At 49.3% G+C, this 19,565-nt stretch overlaps 1 long non-coding RNA gene across 1 annotated transcript; it reads left to right on the top strand.

The window, feature by feature from the left end:
- The first annotated feature begins 2,290 nt into the window (after positions 1–2,290).
- On the top strand, positions 2,291–13,900 carry LOC142915767 (uncharacterized). Its single transcript, XR_012936092.1, has 3 exons — positions 2,291–2,371; positions 8,750–8,936; positions 13,156–13,900. It is a non-coding gene; the product is annotated as an uncharacterized LOC142915767 (long non-coding RNA).
- Positions 13,901–19,565: the final 5,665 nt, after the last annotated feature.

The raw sequence follows: 19,565 nt of genomic DNA, 5'->3' as shown, positions 1-19,565 counted from the left end.
GAAGCCTTCATATCTTCCAAGATGAATGTTAACCCAAAACTCTAAGCACACAATTTCGGCTGTCTGACTACAAAAGGAATATTTATGAAAGCTAAATTCAGCTGACATAGCAAAGGGTTTTGAAAACAATACTATTTGTGTTATGCAGAAATGCATTAATTAATGTTCAATCGCAGTTCCGACTTCAGCTGCATGTGTGTGCTGTGTTCACCTCCTGTTTACATTCTTATGAAGAGTTCCAGAGGAAAACAAAAATAAACTATTGTTTTGATATAACCTCCGTGTTCAACAGAGTTAATAGACTTTACTTCAAACACAAACTTGACACTGTCACACACTGCCATGAGTAAACAGGTGGTGGTGTTACCAGAACCATGCCTGGCCACCTTCATCTGCTCAGCATTAATTCTTCCTCACTCCACCAAGTAATGAATCCAGGATCAATCAACATAGCCGAGGCTATCCGTGTCTCTGTCTCTCTCTCCCCGTGGTGAAGGTGTTCCCCTCCACACATTCAGAGTCAACAGCGGCACGCGCTTAGCGTCTTTGACCGATAGATACATTGACGCACATATTGTTGGTTCTTTCAGTAAAGTCACGTAGATTGAAAATAAAAATAACAGATTAAATTCAATAAGATAAAGACCACTTGTGTTGCGATCGAAACGACGTGGTTTTTGCTTTATTTGCAATTCTTAATTATTTTACAATGTTATTTTTTTCTATCTACGTGACTTTACCGAAAGAACCAAGAATATTAATTCCTGCAGTCACCAAAGTTTTAAGTCAAAACATTCACACACGTTGACAAAGCCTCACCTTGTGTTGTTGTGGGCAGGTCGCTTCTGATAACAAGAGCGGTATAGCAGTTCAAGCGGGCTTGGCCTGGTGAAAAAAATAAAAACTGCGTGAATGTTGACAATAAAACAAAGTTACAAAGTGGCGAGCCGGGTGAAGACAAATTAAACTTAAGCGAGATAATTAAAGTGAACGCAATCAGGCGAGGGCAGGAGGCAAGGCCCCGCGTGGCTAGGCCCCGCGTTGTAAAGTTCCAACCTGGACATCGATTCCCATGCTCGCTGCTACTCAACTGACATCCCTACGAAAGAGAGCGAGGCTCTACCTTGGTAAACAACAACCACCACCACGACCACCAACACGATAATAATTTCTCACCTCGGATTTCAGTGCAAGAGCGAAGCGATCGCTTCCTGTTACCTCGTGACGTCACGCGGCAGCAGCAGGTAACATGACGTCACGGTAAAAGACACTCCCCTACCACGAGCGGCTCCTTAACTGAATAAAATTATGTTAATGAGCCCGGGCAATATGTCGAGGGATGGGGGCGTGGGTGCTGAACCCGTCCCAATAAACTCGCGACGGCTTTCACGAACTCATCATGTTAATGAGCCACCAGTCACTGGGCGTGGCTTTGCCCAAATAAGGATTGTACCGGAACAGATATCGGCAGTGACCAAGCAGAGGTGACGTCACTCTCAAGGGCGCGCAGGACGGGGGTGGGGTGAATACCTTGGTGACATGACGTCACTAGCAAGGCTAACGTGACATTGACTTTTCCAAGACAGAGGTTCTTTGTAAGCCATCTGGCTACCATGAGAGATTCGTTCATGAGGCTATCCACATATACAAGCACAGAGACAATTTCAACCGAGAAGATGGATTCTGGCTTAGCAATCATTGGAACGATTTGATAAACCATTTCAGGTCTTAATTGATTATTCACGCTTACAGTGGCTTTCAGACAGCATACATAAATTTTTCGTCTCCCCCCTCCTCTTTTCAGAACATAGATGGACTAGTCCTTCTAAATAAACTGCCAAATCGCTGCGCGTGGTGCTAACGTTTATAAATAAATAAATACACCGTTAAAAAATAAATACATTTATGCAAACCGACACACCTGATGACGACCGTTTGTGTTATGGTCCAAACGTCGTGAGAATTTTTATTGTTATATATATTTTATTATTTTATTGTTTCCCTTCAACGTGACTTTACCGAAAGAGCTAAGAATACGGAATATCATTTGGGTCATTTTTTTTTGTTACTCAAGATGAGATTTCTGATCATAACCAATAAAAATTTGTGTTTTTTTATTCAGACCGCGCCAATACCAACGCGAGTGTTTATTGTTGATGGTGAGTTTTGTAAATCCGTCGTACGGTTAAAAAGAAAAACAATTTCCCCGAAAAAAAAATCTCTCCGCCTTGGAGCCAATCAGGTTCCAGTTTCTCCCCTCCCACGTGACGCGGAGTTTTATTTGGCTCCTCCCCCTCCTCGCTCGCCGCCATTTTGAGAGTCGTGAGGGAGGTGAAGCCTGCGGCCTTGACAACGACGAAGATTCACCAGGGTCAGTGACAACCTCACACTCACACACACACTGTGACAACCTCACACACACACTGACAACCTCACACTCACACACACTGTGACAACCTCACACTCACACACACACACTGACAACCTCACACACACACACTGACAACCTCACACTCACACACACACTGACAACCTCACACTCACACACACACTGTGACAACCTCACACTCACACACTGACAACCTCACACACACTGTGACAACCTCACACTCACACACACTGTGACACACTAACACTCACACACACTGTGACAACCTCACACTCACACACTGTGACAACCTCACACTCACACACTGACAATCTCACACACACACACACTCTGTGACAACCTCACACACACACACACTGACAACCTCACACTCACACACTGTGACAACCTCACACTCACACACACTGACAACCTCACACTCACACACTGACAACCTCACACACACACACTGACAACCTCACACACACACTGACAACCTCACACTCACACACTGACAACCTCACACTCACACACACTGTGACAACCTCACACTCACACACACACTGACAACCTCACACTCACACACTGACAACCTCACACACACACTGACAACCTCACACTCACACACACTGACAACCTCACAATCACACACACTGACAACCTCACACTTACACACACTGACAACCTCACACTCACACACTGACAACCTCACACTCACACACACACACTGACAACCTCACCCTCACACTCACACACTGACAACCTCACACTCACACACACACTGACAACCTCACCCTCACACACACACACTGACAACCTCACACTCACACACACACTGACAACCTCACACACACACACACTGACAACCTCACACTCACACACTGACAACCTCACACTCACACACTGACAACCTCACACTCACACACTGACAACCTCACACTCACACACTGACACACTGACAACCTCACACTCACACACAGTGACAACCTCACACTCACGCACTGACAACCTCACACACACACACTGACAACCTCACACTCACACACACTGACAACCTCACCCTCACACACACACACTGACAACCTCACACACACACACACACTGACAACCTCACACTCACACACACACACTGACAACCTCACACTCACACACTGTGACAACCTCACACTCACACACACTGACAACCTCACACTCACACACTGACAACCTCACACACACTGACAACCTCACACACACACTGACAACCTCACACTCACACACTGACAACCTCACACTCACACACACTGTGACAACCTCACACTCACACACACACTGACAACCTCACACTCACACACTGACAACCTCACACTCACACACACACTGACAACCTCACACTCACACACACTGACAACCTCACAATCACACACACTGACAACCTCACACTCACACACACTGACAACCTCACACTCACACACTGACAACCTCACACTCACACACACACACTGACAACCTCACACTCACACACACTGACAACCTCACACTCACACACTGACAACCTCACACTCACACACACACACTGACAACCTCACCCTCACACTCACACACTGACAACCTCACACACACACACACACTGACAACCTCACCCTCACACTCACACACTGACAACCTCACACTCACACACTGACAACCTCACACTCACACACTGACAACCTCACACTCACACACTGACACACTGACAACCTCACACTCACACACAGTGACAACCTCACACTCACGCACTGACAACCTCACACACACACACTGACAACCTCACACTCACACACACTGACAACCTCACCCTCACACACACACACTGACAACCTCACACACACACACACACTGACAACCTCACACTCACACACACACACTGACAACCTCACACACACACACTGACAACCTCACACACACACTGACAACCTCACACTCACACACACTGACAACCTCACACTCACACACTGACAACCTCACACTCACACACTGACAACCTCACACACACACACACACTGACAACCTCACACTTACACACTGACAACCTCACTCACACACACACACTGACAACCTCACACACACTGACAAACTCACACACACTGACAACCTCACACTCACACACACTGACAACCTCACACTCACACACTGACAACCTCACACTCACACACTGACAACCTCACACACACACACACACTGACAACCTCACACTCACACACACACACTGACAACCTCACACACACACACTGACAACCTCACACTCACACACACATACTGACAACCTCACACTCACACACATACACTGACAACCTCACACTTACACACTGACAACCTCACTCACACACACACACTGACAACCTCACACACACTGACAAACTCACACACACACTGACAACCTCACACTCACACACACACACTGACAACCTCACACTCACACACTGTGACAACCTCACACTCACACACACTGACAACCTCACACTCACACACTGACAACCTCACACACACACACTGACAACCTCACACACACACTGACAACCTCACACTCACACACTGACAACCTCATACTCACACACACTGTGACAACCTCACACTCACACACACACTGACAACCTCACACTCACACACTGAAAACCTCACACTCACACACACACTGACAACCTCACACTCACACACACTGACAACCTCACAATCACACACACTGACAACCTCACACTCACACACACTGACAACCTCACACTCACACACTGACAACCTCACACTCACACACACACACTGACAACCTCACCCTCACACTCACACACTGACAACCTCACACACACACACACACTGACAACCTCACCCTCACACACACACACTGACAACCTCACACTCACACACACACTGACAACCTCACACTCACACACACACACACTGACAACCTCACCCTCACACTCACACACTGACAACCTCACACACACACACTGACAACCTCACACTCACACACACTGACAACCTCACCCTCACACACACACACTGACAACCTCACACACACATACACACTGACAACCTCACACTCACACACACACACTGACAACCTCACACACACACACTGACAACCTCACACACACACTGACAACCTCACACTCACACACACACACTGACAACCTCACACTCACACACTGTGACAACCTCACACTCACACACACTGACAACCTCACACTCACACACTGACAACCTCACACACACACACTGACAACCTCACACACACACTGACAACCTCACACTCACACACTGACAACCTCATACTCACACACACTGTGACAACCTCACACTCACACACACACTGACAACCTCACACTCACACACTGAAAACCTCACACTCACACACACACTGACAACCTCACACTCACACACACTGACAACCTCACAATCACACACACTGACAACCTCACACTCACACACACTGACAACCTCACACTCACACACTGACAACCTCACACTCACACACACACACTGACAACCTCACCCTCACACTCACACACTGACAACCTCACACACACACACACACTGACAACCTCACCCTCACACACACACACTGACAACCTCACACTCACACACACACTGACAACCTCACACTCACACACACACACACTGACAACCTCACCCTCACACTCACACACTGACAACCTCACACACACACACTGACAACCTCACACTCACACACACTGACAACCTCACCCTCACACACACACACTGACAACCTCACACACACATACACACTGACAACCTCACACTCACACACACACACTGACAACCTCACACACACACACTGACAACCTCACACACACACTGACAACCTCACACTCACACACACTGACAACCTCACACTCACACACTGACAACCTCACACTCACACACTGACAACCTCACACACACACACACACTGACAACCTCACACTTACACACTGACAACCTCACTCACACACAAACACTGACAACCTCACACACACTGACAACCTCACACTCACACACACTGACAACCTCACACTCACACACTGACAACCTCACACTCACACACTGACAACCTCACACACACACACACACTGACAACCTCACACTCACACACACACACTGACAACCTCACACACACACACTGACAACCTCACACTCACACACACACACTGACAACCTCACACTCACACACATACACTGACAACCTCACACTTACACACTGACAACCTCACTCACACACACACACTGACAACCTCACACACACTGACAAACTCACACACACACTGACAACCTCACACTCACACACACTGACAACCTCACACTCACACACACTGACAACCTCACACTCACACACTGACAACCTCACACTCACACACACTGACAACCTCACACACACACACAGGCTGACAATCTCACACACACACACTGACAACCTCACACTCACACACTGACAACCTCACACACTGACAACCTCACACTCACACACACTGACAATCTCACACTCACACACTGACCTCACACTCACACACTGACAACCTCACACTCACACACTGACAACCTCACACTCACACACACTGACAATCTCACACTCACACACTGACAACCTCACACTCACATACTGACAACCTCACACACACACTGACAAACTCACACACTGACAACCTCACACTCACACACACTGACAATCTCACACACACACAGGCAGACAATCTCACACACACACACACTGACAATCTCACACACACAGAGACTGACAATCTCACACACACACACACAGGCTGACAATCTCACACACACACACACTGACAATCTCTCACACACACACAGGCTGACAATCTCACACTCACACAGGCTGACAATCTCACACACACTGACAATCTCTCACACACACATAGGCAGACAACCTCACACACACACAGGCAGACAATCTCACACACACACACACTGACAACCTCACACACACACAGGCAGACAATCTCACACAAACACACAGACTGACAATCTCACACACACACAGGCAGACAATCTCACCCACACACACAGGCAGACAATCTCACACACACAGGCAGACAATCTCACACACACACACAGGCAGACAATCTCACACACACACAGACTGATAATCTCACACTCACAGACTGACAATCTCACACACACAGGCATACAATCTCACACACACACAGACTGATAATCTCACACACACAGGCAGACAATCTCACACACACACAGACTGACAATCTCACACACACACACACTGACAATCTCACACACACACAGACTGACAATCTCACACACACATGCTGACAATCTCACACACACACACAGACTGACAATCTCACACACAGGCAGACAATCTCACACACACACACTGACAATCTCACACACACACACAGGCAGACAATCTCACCCACACACAGGCTGACAATCTCACACACACACACACACTGACAATCTCAAACACACACACAGGCAGACAATCTCACCCACACACACAGGCTGACAATCTCACACACACACACAGGCTGACAATCTCACACACACACAGTCTGACAATCTCACACTCACACAGACTGACAATCTCTCACACACACAGACTGACAATCTCTCACACACACAGACTGACAATCTCTCACACACACAGGCTGACAATCTCACACTCACACAGACTGACAATCTCACACACACAGGCAGACAATCTCACACACACACAGTCTGACAATCTCACACTCACACAGACTGACAAACTTTCACACACACAGGCTTGATAAAATAAAATAACACAATAAAATTCTCACGACGTTTCGGCCACAACACAAGCGGCCTTCATCAGGTGAAGGGACGAGACTGTCTGGAGGACAGCGCTGGAGCGAACACAGCCACGCTCAGATCACGACCTTTAAGCTGTGTGAGAAGAAACAAAGCGCCTTGACAAAGGAATTAGCATATAATTTAGCATTGAAATAGCTGAGTGATTAGCTTGTGACTGGTCACAGAAATGGCTATGTTAAAGTTAAAGCATACACATCCGCAGAGGCACCCCTTGACAAAGGAATTAGCATTGAATTTAGCTAATCACTCAGCTATTTCAATGCTAAATTCTATGCTAATTCCTTTGTCAAGGCGCTCTGTTTCTTCTCACACAGCTTAAAGGTCGCGGTCTGAGCTTGGCTGTGTTCGCTCCAGCGCTGTCCTCCAGACAGTCTTGTCCCTTCACCTGATGAAGGCCGCTTGTGTTGTGGCCGAAACGTCGTGAGAATTTTATTGTGTTATTTTATCAATTTATTATTTTATTCTCATTCTACGTGGTGGTGACTTTACCGAAAGAACCAAAGAAGATCAATCCTTGCAGTCACGAAAGCTTTAAATCGAAACAACTGCCTTGTTCAGGTCACGAGCGCGAGGGGTGACGTCACGCGGAAGGGGAGGGGTGCGGGGGGGGGTCCGTGACGTCACACGGTCGCCCGCAACCACTCTCCCGCACCGTGACGTCACGCGTGCCTCAACCCCCTCCCCCACCGTGACGTCACGAGCGCAGCTGCAGGGTGACGTCACCGAGCGTGTGGATTGCTGTGAGGTAAAAACAACACAAAACTATATATTTTTTTCTATATCTCACATTAAACACTTCGGGGTTCATATCAAGCAGAGGGCTGTTATTTTACGTTGCCGAGTAGTTTGATTATAAATACAATTTTACACGTCTTTTTTTTTAAGACTTCGGAGTTGCTACGTCTGAGGGGGGTTTTTTGTTCTTAATTTTTTTTCTCACCCCTTGAAGGTCACGAAACAAGCGATAAAAAGTGCGGGAATCCGAGTGTTTATAAATAACAAAAACAATATTACACGCTGGGGGGGGAGGGGTTAACAGGTCCCTGCAGGGTGGGCTGGTAGGAACATTGGAATTTTGTCAAGTCTCTGCGCTGTCTATTGCTGATTTTACACCCAAACAGCACGAGATTTCACTTCGTTAAAGTATTGAAAGGGGACGGACGGACACATTAATCTATTGCAGGCTGGTACACTCAGTTTACAATCTTCGCTACTACCAGTATAAAGGATGTCAGTGACAAGAGAGTGACTCTCAATGACGTCACTCACGTGGTTAAATAAAGGATGACAGTCACACGAGATTTCACTTCGTTAGAGTATTGAAAGGGGACGGACGGACGGACACATTAATCTATTGCAGGCTGGTACACTCAGATTACAATCTTCCTTCCTACCAGTAAAAGTCGCCTCATAGTAGTGATGAGACACCACGTCTGAGGGTTACCCTCAGACGTGGTGTCTCACTAAACACAAACAATAAAAAAAGCGCGGGAAACCCTCAAAAAGTTGTGAGGCGATGGATTTAATTCATTTATTTTATTTTTTATTTGGTATCGCCCTGTGAGCCACGACCCAGCGTCGCTTTCGTAAGGGCGAAACTTTCATCAGCCTCATGGGGTCCACAACATTTTACTTTGCTTGGAAATACGACGTTTTACACCCCCCCTCCCATCCCCAGCGATTTGATTGCTGTGCAGGGTTTGGAATGTGCTAGGAGATGTTAACTACTTCGCCTGTTATCATCACGGTGACTAGGAGATGTTAACTACCTCGCCTGTTATCATCACGGTGACTAGGAGATGTTAACTACCTCGCCTGTCATCATCACGGTGACTAGGAGATGTTAACTACCTCGCCTGTCATTATCACGGTGACTAGGAGATGTTAACTACCTCGCCTGTTGTCATCACGGTGACTAGGAGATGTTAACTACCTCGCCTGTTATCATCACGGTGACTAGGAGATGTTAACTACCTCGCCTGTCATAATCACGGTGACTAAGATATGTTAACTACCACGCCTGTTATCATCACGGTGACTAGGAGATGTTAACTACCTCGCCTGTCATAATCACGGTGACTAAGAGATGTTAACTACCTCGCCTGTTATCATCACGGTGACTAGGAGATGTTAACTACCTCACCTGTTGTTATCAAGGTGACTAGGAGATGTTAACTACCTCGCCTGTCATCACGGTGACTAGGAGATGTTAACTACCTCGCCTGTCATAATCACGGTGACTAAGAGATGTTAACTACCTTCCCTGTCATCATCACGGTGACTAGGAGATGTTAACTACCTCGCCTGTCATAATCACGGTAACTAGGAGATGTTAACTACCTCACCTGTTGTCATAAAGGTGACTAGGAGATGTTAACTACCTCGCCTGTCATCACGGTGACTAGGAGATGTTAACTACCTCGCCTGTTATCATCACGGTGACTAGGAGATGTTAGCTACTTCGCCTGTTGTCATCATGGTGACTAGGAGATGTTAACTACCTCGCCTGTCATCATCACGGTGACTAGGAGATGTTAACTTCCTCGCCTGTTATCATCACGGTGACTAGGAGATGTTAACTACCTCGCCTGTTATCATCACGGTGACTAGGAGATGTTAACTACCTCGCCTGTCATCATCACGGTGACTAGGAGATGTCAACTGCCTCGCCTGTTATCATCACGGTGACTAGGAGATGTTAACTACCTCGCCTGTTATCATCACGGTGACTATGAGATGTTAACTACCTCGCCTGTCGTCATCACGGTGACTAGGAGATGTTAACTACCTCGCCTGTTATCATCACGGTGACTAGGAGATGTTAACTACCTCGCCTGTTATCATCACGGTGACTAGGAGATGTTAACTACCTCGCCTGTCATCATCACCGTGACTAGGAGATGTTAACTACCTCGCCTGTTGTCATCAAGGTGACTAGGAGATGTTAACTACCTCGCCTGTTATCATCACGGTGACTAGATGTTAACATCCTCGCCTGGCCTACAGGAGATCGTCGGTTCGCGCCCAGGCCCTGACCACGCTTGCTCCTGCTGCTGTATATTTGGAGTCTGCGTCTCTCTCCCCATGTTGATTGCGTGGATTTGTCTCAGGGTCCTCCGATTTTTCCCGATACGGGGCCATCCATTTAGTTCGTTGTCATGGAGGGGGATACCCAAAATGCGTACGCTTGCATATGGAGGGGTCTACTCACAATGTACGCATAGGAAATGGGGGGGGGGGGGTTGAAGCCTCGATAATAATGCAGCCGGCGGTGGACTATCTGTTTGCTTAAACACGTTAATATGAATAATTGATCGTTTCTGCGTGGATTACATATCGGCCGTTCTACGGCCGATTCTAGGGGGTGGGGGGGTGATGCGTCAGGCGAACGTACGTAGGCAGGTGGGGGGGGGGTGTGTAAAAAGTCCGCGTGCGTTCGGGGTCAGGTTTTGACAGATTTTTGCGTACGCACGAAAAGGATGGCCCCTACACATTTAGATACTGTACAGCACTCTACACGGAGTGATCCCAGCTGTCCGGCAATGGTTTGTGTGATCATTCTCTGTACTACAGAGTGGCATGTGTGTGATCTCCATTGGTTTCCTCCGAGTTTCCCTCCCATAGCTAAACCCACAAACACAGTGGAACTGGTACTTGCCAGAACCACATCCCAAAGCTAAAAGATTACCTGGAAATGGCTCAGTGGGAGGGATCACAGCAACATCGCCCCCTCTTGTGCAAACTTGGCAGGACCCCTCCTGAAGAAGAGTTGAGACTCAGTGGGGCTTTCCTGAGCAACAGGCGTATTCATACATTAACAATACGGATGAATACAGACGGCACATTGAGTGTGGCATGCAGTCATTATCCTCTGCCATTGTCAATCGACTTCTGGAACGAAGGCCTCCCCAATCCGTCCCAATCTCAAGTGGTGAGGACTCAACACAGCTAGTCAGCCACTGACAAGCTCCCTCACCTACTAACTCACTCATCCAACCACCCACTCATCACATTGAAGGTTACGACAGCACGCTAAGCCAGCCAGCCACTGACAGGCTCACTCACCTACTAATTCACTTGCACCCACTCACCAAACTGCACGCACAACAAGACACTCACTGAGCCAACCAGCCACTGACTAGTTCACTCACTCACCCACGCACGCATCCACTTACCCACTCACCACATTGCAGGTCACGACAGCACACTAAAGCCAGTCGGCCACTCACAGGCTCACTCACCCACTAACTCACCCACCCACTCACCAAACTGCAGGCACAACAAGACACTCACTGAACCAGTCAGCCACTGACAAGTTCACTCACCCAGAAACCCATCCACTCACCCCACCACCCTGCAGGTCACAACACACTCACCCTCGCAGAGGTTTTTGGGCAAGCGTTGCGCATTTTCAGATGCGCTTCTGCGTCCGTCTGGAACCATTTTCCTTCTGCTATTAGGAATCCACTGAAACTGTGCATTTTAAAATCATCTTGATTGAAAACTAATTTCTTTTGCACTGGTCTTTGTGTTTAGTTTCTTGTCCTCTACCCGTACCTCCGATTAGCACGGTTCGCTCTGTACGGTGTGAAATAAGTTCAACGTGCATACACCCAGCCCATCAGCCACTTACAAGTTCGCTCACTCACCCACAAACTCATCCACCCACTCACCAAACCGCAGGTCAGAACACTCCCCCTGCTCAGCAATTTATCCTCTAAAACCGTTGCTCTCCCAACTGATTTCTGTTTGCTTCGCCATCGTACTTTACCTCACTTGCTTCCGTCATTACCCTGACCAAGATCTCTCGCCGCCCTTAACGAACGAGACCGCACCCCGGTGCTCTCTCTGGAGCTCTCAGCCGGTCAGTAAACGGCAGGAGCTCGCAAAAAAAAAAACGCGAACGCATTTTGCGCGCTCCATGCGAAAACGTGTTTCACCCGTGATTCGTTTCCCTCAACCAGAACGGCGGCGACTGGAACAGAAGAACTGGCGGCCCCCCCGGGGCCAGTGGTCAGGCGGGGAGGAAATGTCGGCGCACGAAGAAATTCTGGTGTGCAACTTGAGGAAGTGCCAGCGCATTGTCGGCGACTTCGCCTGGGTCACCTCCTGCTCGCACCTCTTTTGCGACGAGGACGGTGAACGCGAGTTCAAGACGGGGGCGGTCGCCTGCCCGGCGTGCGGCGCCTTGCCGCGCGGCAGCCTGGACGTGGTGCGGGTCTGCTTGAACCCCCCCGAGGAGCACAAGTCCATGGTGCTGGCGGGCCTAGGGCCGGACACCATCCAGGAGATATGTTCACGGGCGCTTTCATTCTGGATCTTTCAGGTATCGGCGTCTGGATCTTTCAGGTATCGGCGACGGATCGGTGACTTTTTAAGATTAAAAATTATTTTTTAAAAAGTAACAAACTGAAATGTTTTATATTTTAGCGGATAAAGTCCCACTGAGCTACGTAACCGCTTGAGCACCGTTAATTTTTTCCAGCGGGTAGGTTACCAGGTGTCGTCGTTGGCGTTCGGGGGAGGGGGGACAGGCCGGTGGTGGCGGCGCTCGTGACGGCACAGAGGGGTTTGCCGTTTAGAATCTTGCTGCGGCCGACCCGGGAGTTACCGTGGTGCGCGTTGTTTCTCAATGTTGTGTTGCAGTAAGTGCTGTTCACAAGAGGGAACCTGTTCCATTTGTTTTTCATTAAAAAGTTTAGGACTTTGCGGCCGCCAAAAACACTTCCTTTACATTACACAGACCACCCATACAGGTCGACACAACAACCGCCATTCGCCACTAAGTGGCGGTGACCTCACCACATCGCTTGTGCCAGGCTATGTGCATGTTGAGATCACGTGAAGAGTCGAAGGCCAACTGGTAGGAGGTTATGGGGCAGACCCAGGTGCCAGGGGTCCACTGACTGAAATGAATGGCCGATGCACCACCTGTGCCCCGTACTGTGCCAACTTGCTGTGCTTCAGCCACCCAACTGCCCAGCAGCAGCATTCACGAGCCTCCTCCAATTAGGCCGATCTAGACACCACTGGTACCAGTCCACTCAGCTCCACATCCTCTTGTACCACATCACTCCATCTCTTCTCGTTTAGCCCCCTCTATCTGGCTGAACAAAAGCTGTTTAGGCATGTGGGCTACATGACCCAACTAATGCAACCTTGCCTGCCAGAGGAGCTCACCGATGGGATTTTGTCCAGATCTTTTAAAGATCTGTGAGCTCCTCACACAATCCAGCCTGGTTAAACCCAGGATGGATCGTAGGCAGGCCAGCCTAAATGTTTCTAACCAGGGAAGATTTTCCTTTAGGGGGGTTTACATTTTGCAAGCGTAGAGAAGGGAGGGCATGACTGGCCGAGAAGATCCGAAGCTTCATAGGGAGTGACAGACCAGGTAGCTTTACGCAACTGATGGAAAGTTAATGCCGCTTGACTGATTCGGAATGAGACCTCTGTTGTCAAACCGGAGCTGGTCATGAGCACACTGCCCAGGTATGGAAAACTCTTCACTCTCTCCACAAACACAAAGATCCCCCATATAGCCTTAACAGGCCGGCATGGCACATGAAGGGGTGAGTGGCAAGCACAATGCCACGTCAGAATTGGGTATTACAGATAGGTAGCCTGCCGCCAACAAAAGAAAAGCTCCAGCAGAATTGCTTCATTATTTAGTTCTATCCATGGCTGGGTGAGCACGTCCCTACTTATCAAGCATTGTGCTCACCATTGTACCGAGTCACTTAAACGCAGGCGAGCTGCTGCTTCTCTACTGCATGAAAGTGACATGGCATGTTATCGTGAAACACCTCTATAGGCTTATCTTCCAAAGCCTCCAATTTGTGCGCAAGCTTTAACCCGCATTACATCGCCAATACTAACTAAAATAGCGCCTTCATCTACTGGCAGAAATTTAGTAACACGCTTTTCAAGATTATTACAAATCAGAACCTCTGAGTGCGTGTGATACAGCCACCGTTTAACGCACTAAAACATCACCTATTGCTAATACTCATGTTTAGTTTCATATCGCGTCATCATTCATTGCAAATTGCATCTCACCATCGCTGAGGAACCTCAGGCATACAGGCTGTGAGCCAACACCAACAATTAGCCAAGCTCTGCAGTCCTCTGCAAATTAAGTTAATGAGTGTTGATCCCTCCAATTCGCACAATTGGCTCCGTACCGTGCAAAAGAAGTTCAACATACACGCATACAGAAGGGATCTACAATATTTAGTCTGCACTTTGCTGTACTGCCTTCTTCCGGCGTGCCGGGGAGTGGCACCTCCTCGACGTCCATGGGAAGGGATTTTCGCAAAACGTGTGCGGTCCAGCCACCCTCACTGCCTCTGCGGTGCTGGATTAGAGGCTACGTACAGCATAGCCATCACCACCAAGCTATCTGTGATCCCCGAGATGCCTTTGTCCGTCTCCAAATTACACGCACTTTGCCCGTCTTAATGCAATGGACGCCATAAATACGGACTCTGAAATATCGAATATCACGAATGAGAATGCTTACCTACCCTGCTTGGTGGGTTAGCACAGGGGTCCCCAACCCCCTGTTAGGAACCGGGCCGCACAGCAGCAGGAGGTGAGCGGTGAGTCCGCGTGTGGCCCGCCCCATTATTTTATTATTTACCACTTCCGTCCGCGCCTCCTTCCCGCACTGCGCACTTGTCTCAGTCACAGTGTTGGTATAAAGCCCACAAGCTCTAACCCCCTAGTAGCCACAATGTGTAATAAACAAACGTCGCTGGAGAGCTTCTTTGAAAAGGGGGAAAGACCCAATGATGAACCCCCCCCCTCCCCCGGTCCGTGAAAAAAATTGTCTTCCACGAAACCGGTCCCTGGTGCCAAAAAGGGTGGGGGCCGCTGGGTTAGCACATTCCAAATGTAGCGTAATAGCGCCGTCTGCCGACTGAAAGTTATAAATACAGTGTACGGCAGTACATACGTCAGCAGGCGACAGTACACATGGGGGGAAGACCACTAGGACAGAGTTCATGGCCCCGATGATGGCAGCCTCGGCCGGTTGGTGCGCCCTGTTTTGTCCAGTTTTGTCTTGAGAGGGGCTTGCTGTTCAACACACTCGTGCTGGTGAGAGAGGCCTGCTGTTCATCACACCCGTGCTGGTGAGAGAGGCCTGCTGTTGAGAGGCCTGCTGTTCATCACACCCGTGCTGGTGAGAGAGGCCTGCTGTTCAGTACACCCGTGTTGAGGGGCCTGCTGTTCAGCACACCCTTGCTGGTGAGAGAGGCCTGCTGTTGAGAGGCCTGCTGTTCAGCACACCTGCGCTGGTGAGAGAGGCCTGCTGTTGAGGGGCCTGCTGTTCAGCACACCCGTGCTGGTGAGAGGGGCCTGCTGTTCATCACATCCGTGTTGGTGAGAGGGGCCTGCTGTTCAGCACACCCGTGCTGGTGAGAGAGGCCTGCTGTTCAGCACACCCGTGTTGAGGGGCCTGCTGTTCAGCACACCCGTGCTGGTGAGACGGGCCTGCTGTTCAACACACCCGTGCTGGTGAGAGGGGCCTGCTGTTTAACACACCCGTGCTGGTGAGTGGGGCCTGCTGTTTTAACACACCCGTGCTGGTGAGAGGGGCCTGCTGTTCAGCACACCCGTGCTGGTGAGAGGGGCCTACTGTTCAGCACACCCGTGCTGGTGAGAGGGGCCTGCTGTTCAACACACCCGTGCTGGTGAGAGAGGCCTACTATTCATCACATCCGTGCTGGTGAGAGGGGCGTGCTGTTCATCACACCCGTGTTGGTGAGAGGGGCCTGCTGTTCACTCCCATGCTGGTGAGAGAGGCCTACTGTTCATCACACCCGTGTTGGTGAGAGGGGCCTGCTGTTCACCACTCCCATGCTGGTGAGAGGGGCCTACTGTTCAACACACCAGTGCTGGTGAGAGAGTCCTGCTGTTCAGCACACCCGTGCTGGTGCGAAGATGGCGCCGATGATAGTAGCCTCAGCCGGTCGGTGCGCCCTGTTTTGTCTTGTTTTGTCTGTCAATTCAGTGTTTTGCCAAGATTTTCGGAGTTCTTTAACAAGAGACGAACTTTTAAATATCAGGGAAACAACTCCTGTGGATTTAATTCCTACTTTTCTGCTTCCAGCGGCAGAATTAGTAGGCATTCTAGTCAATGCCGCGCTAGGCTTTGCTCAAGCAGCGAAACGCCGCCCAAGGGGTAAACGGTCGGGGGCTCTAGTACGGCTACGCAGACGCGGGATCCGAACAGTGCTTCTGAGCTTTTTCCTCTCCAACGTACGTTCACTGTACAACAAAATGGATGAACTTCAGCTACTGATGGTAAAAAACAAAGACTTTCTTTCAGCTTCTGCTTTGTGCTTCACGGAAACATGGCTGTGTGATTTGATTCCGGACACTTCGCTACAACTAGCAGGATTCCATCTTGTAAGATCGGATCGTGACATAGCACTCTCCGGCAAGACGAAAGGCGGTGGTATTTGTTTTTACATTAACGCATGCTCGCCGATCAGATTCTGAGTGTGGAGCGAGCAAATCCAGATTCGTTGGTTATCGTACTTGGCGACTTTAACAAAGGTAATCTCAGCCACGAACTCCCCAAATACATACAATTCATTAAATGCCCAACCAAAGAAGGGAACACTCTGGATCACTGCTACACTACAGTCAGTAGAGCCTACCACGCCGTCCCCCGAGCAGCACTAGGACACTCTGACCATGCCATAGTCCACCTGATTCCTGCATACAGGCAGAAACTAAAACTCTGTAAACCTGCTGTGAGGACATCTAAACAGTGGACCAGTGAGGCTGTGGAAGATTTGCGGGCGTGCTTAGACTGTACTGACTGGGATATGTTCACGACTGCTACCAATAGTCTGGATGAACTCACAGAGGCTGTGACGTCCTACATCAGCTTCTGTGAGGACTGCTGTATCCCAACACGTACCAGGGTGAACTTTAACAACAATAAGCCCTGGTTCTCAGCAAAGCTCAGAAGGTTGAGGTTGGAGAAGGAGGAAGCGTTTAGGAGTGGAGATAGAGACAGATTCAAGGAGTCGAAGAACAGGTTTAGCAAAGCGGTGAGAGAGGCTAAACGACTGTACTCAGAGAGACTAAAACACCAGTTCTCTACAAACGACGCTGCTTCTGTCTGGAGAGGGCTCAGGCAGATCACCAACTACAAACCCAGAGCCCCCCACACCACTAACGACTCCCGCCTAGCCAACGACCTGAACGAGTTCTACTGTAGATTTGAAAGACAATTGGACTGTCCTGAACCACCCCTTCCAACCCAAGAGGCCCCATCCCCCACCAATACTACAGAGACGACTATCTCCTTTCAGGAGGGAGAAGTTAATAGACTTTTCAAGAGGCAGAATCCACGCAAAGCAGCCGGGCCGGTCTCTGTCTCTCCAGCCACCCTCAGGCACTGCGCTGACCAGCTGTCTCCGGTGTTCACCAACATCTTTAACACCTCCCTGGAGACATGCCATGTACCAGCCTGTCTCAAGTCCTCCACCATCATCCCTGTGCCCAAAAAGCTAAGGCCAACAGGACTAAATGATTACAGACCGGTCGCCCTTACATCTGTGGTAATGAAGTCTTTTGAGCGCCTGGTCCTGGCACACCTCAAAGCCATCACAGACCCTCTCCTGGACCCCCTTCAGTTTGCCTACAGAGCCAACAGGTCTGTGGACGACGCAGTTAACATGGCCCTCCACTTCACCCTACAGCATCTGGATGCCCCAGCATCCTACGCCAGGATCCTGTTTGTGGACTTCAGCTCTGCCTTTAACACCATCATCCCTGCCCTGCTTCAGGACAAGCTCTTCCAGCTGAACGTGCCCTACACCACCTGTAAATGGATCACACTTCCTGTCTGACAGGAAGCAGTGCGTTAAGCTGGGAACACAAATCTCCGACTCCAAGTCCTTCAGCACCGGAACTCCTCAGGGCTGCGTCCTTTCCCCTCTGCTCTTCTCCCCGTATACCAACAGCTGCACCTCCAATCATCTGTCCGTCAAACTCTTGAAGTTTGCGGACGACACCACCCTCATTGGGCTGATCTCTGGTGGGGATGAGTCTGACTATAGGTGGGAAGCTGACAACCTGGTGACCTGGTGTAGCCAGAACAACTTAGAGCTAAATGCTCTAAAGACAGTTGAGATGGTTGTGGACTTCAGGAAGAATACAGCCCCCCTCACCCCCATCACCCTGTTAGACTCCCCAGTCAAAATTGTAGAGTCCTTCCGCTTCCTGGGCACTATTCTCTCCCGGGACCTCAAGTGGGAACTGAACATCAGCTCCCTCACCAAGAGAGCTCAACAGAGGATGTACTTTCTACGGCAGCTGAAGAAATTCAACCTACCAAAGACAATGATGGTGCAAT

This window comes from Petromyzon marinus, unplaced genomic scaffold (assembly GCF_048934315.1).
Source record: "Petromyzon marinus isolate PM22_M1 ecotype Great Lakes invasive population unplaced genomic scaffold, UKy_Petmar_22M1.pri1.0 PM_G_Scaffold_35, whole genome shotgun sequence".
In the NCBI taxonomy this organism is placed as follows: Eukaryota; Metazoa; Chordata; class Hyperoartia; order Petromyzontiformes; family Petromyzontidae; genus Petromyzon; species Petromyzon marinus.
Note: the sequence above shows the minus strand (reverse complement) of the source record. Positions and strands in the feature narration are given on the sequence as shown.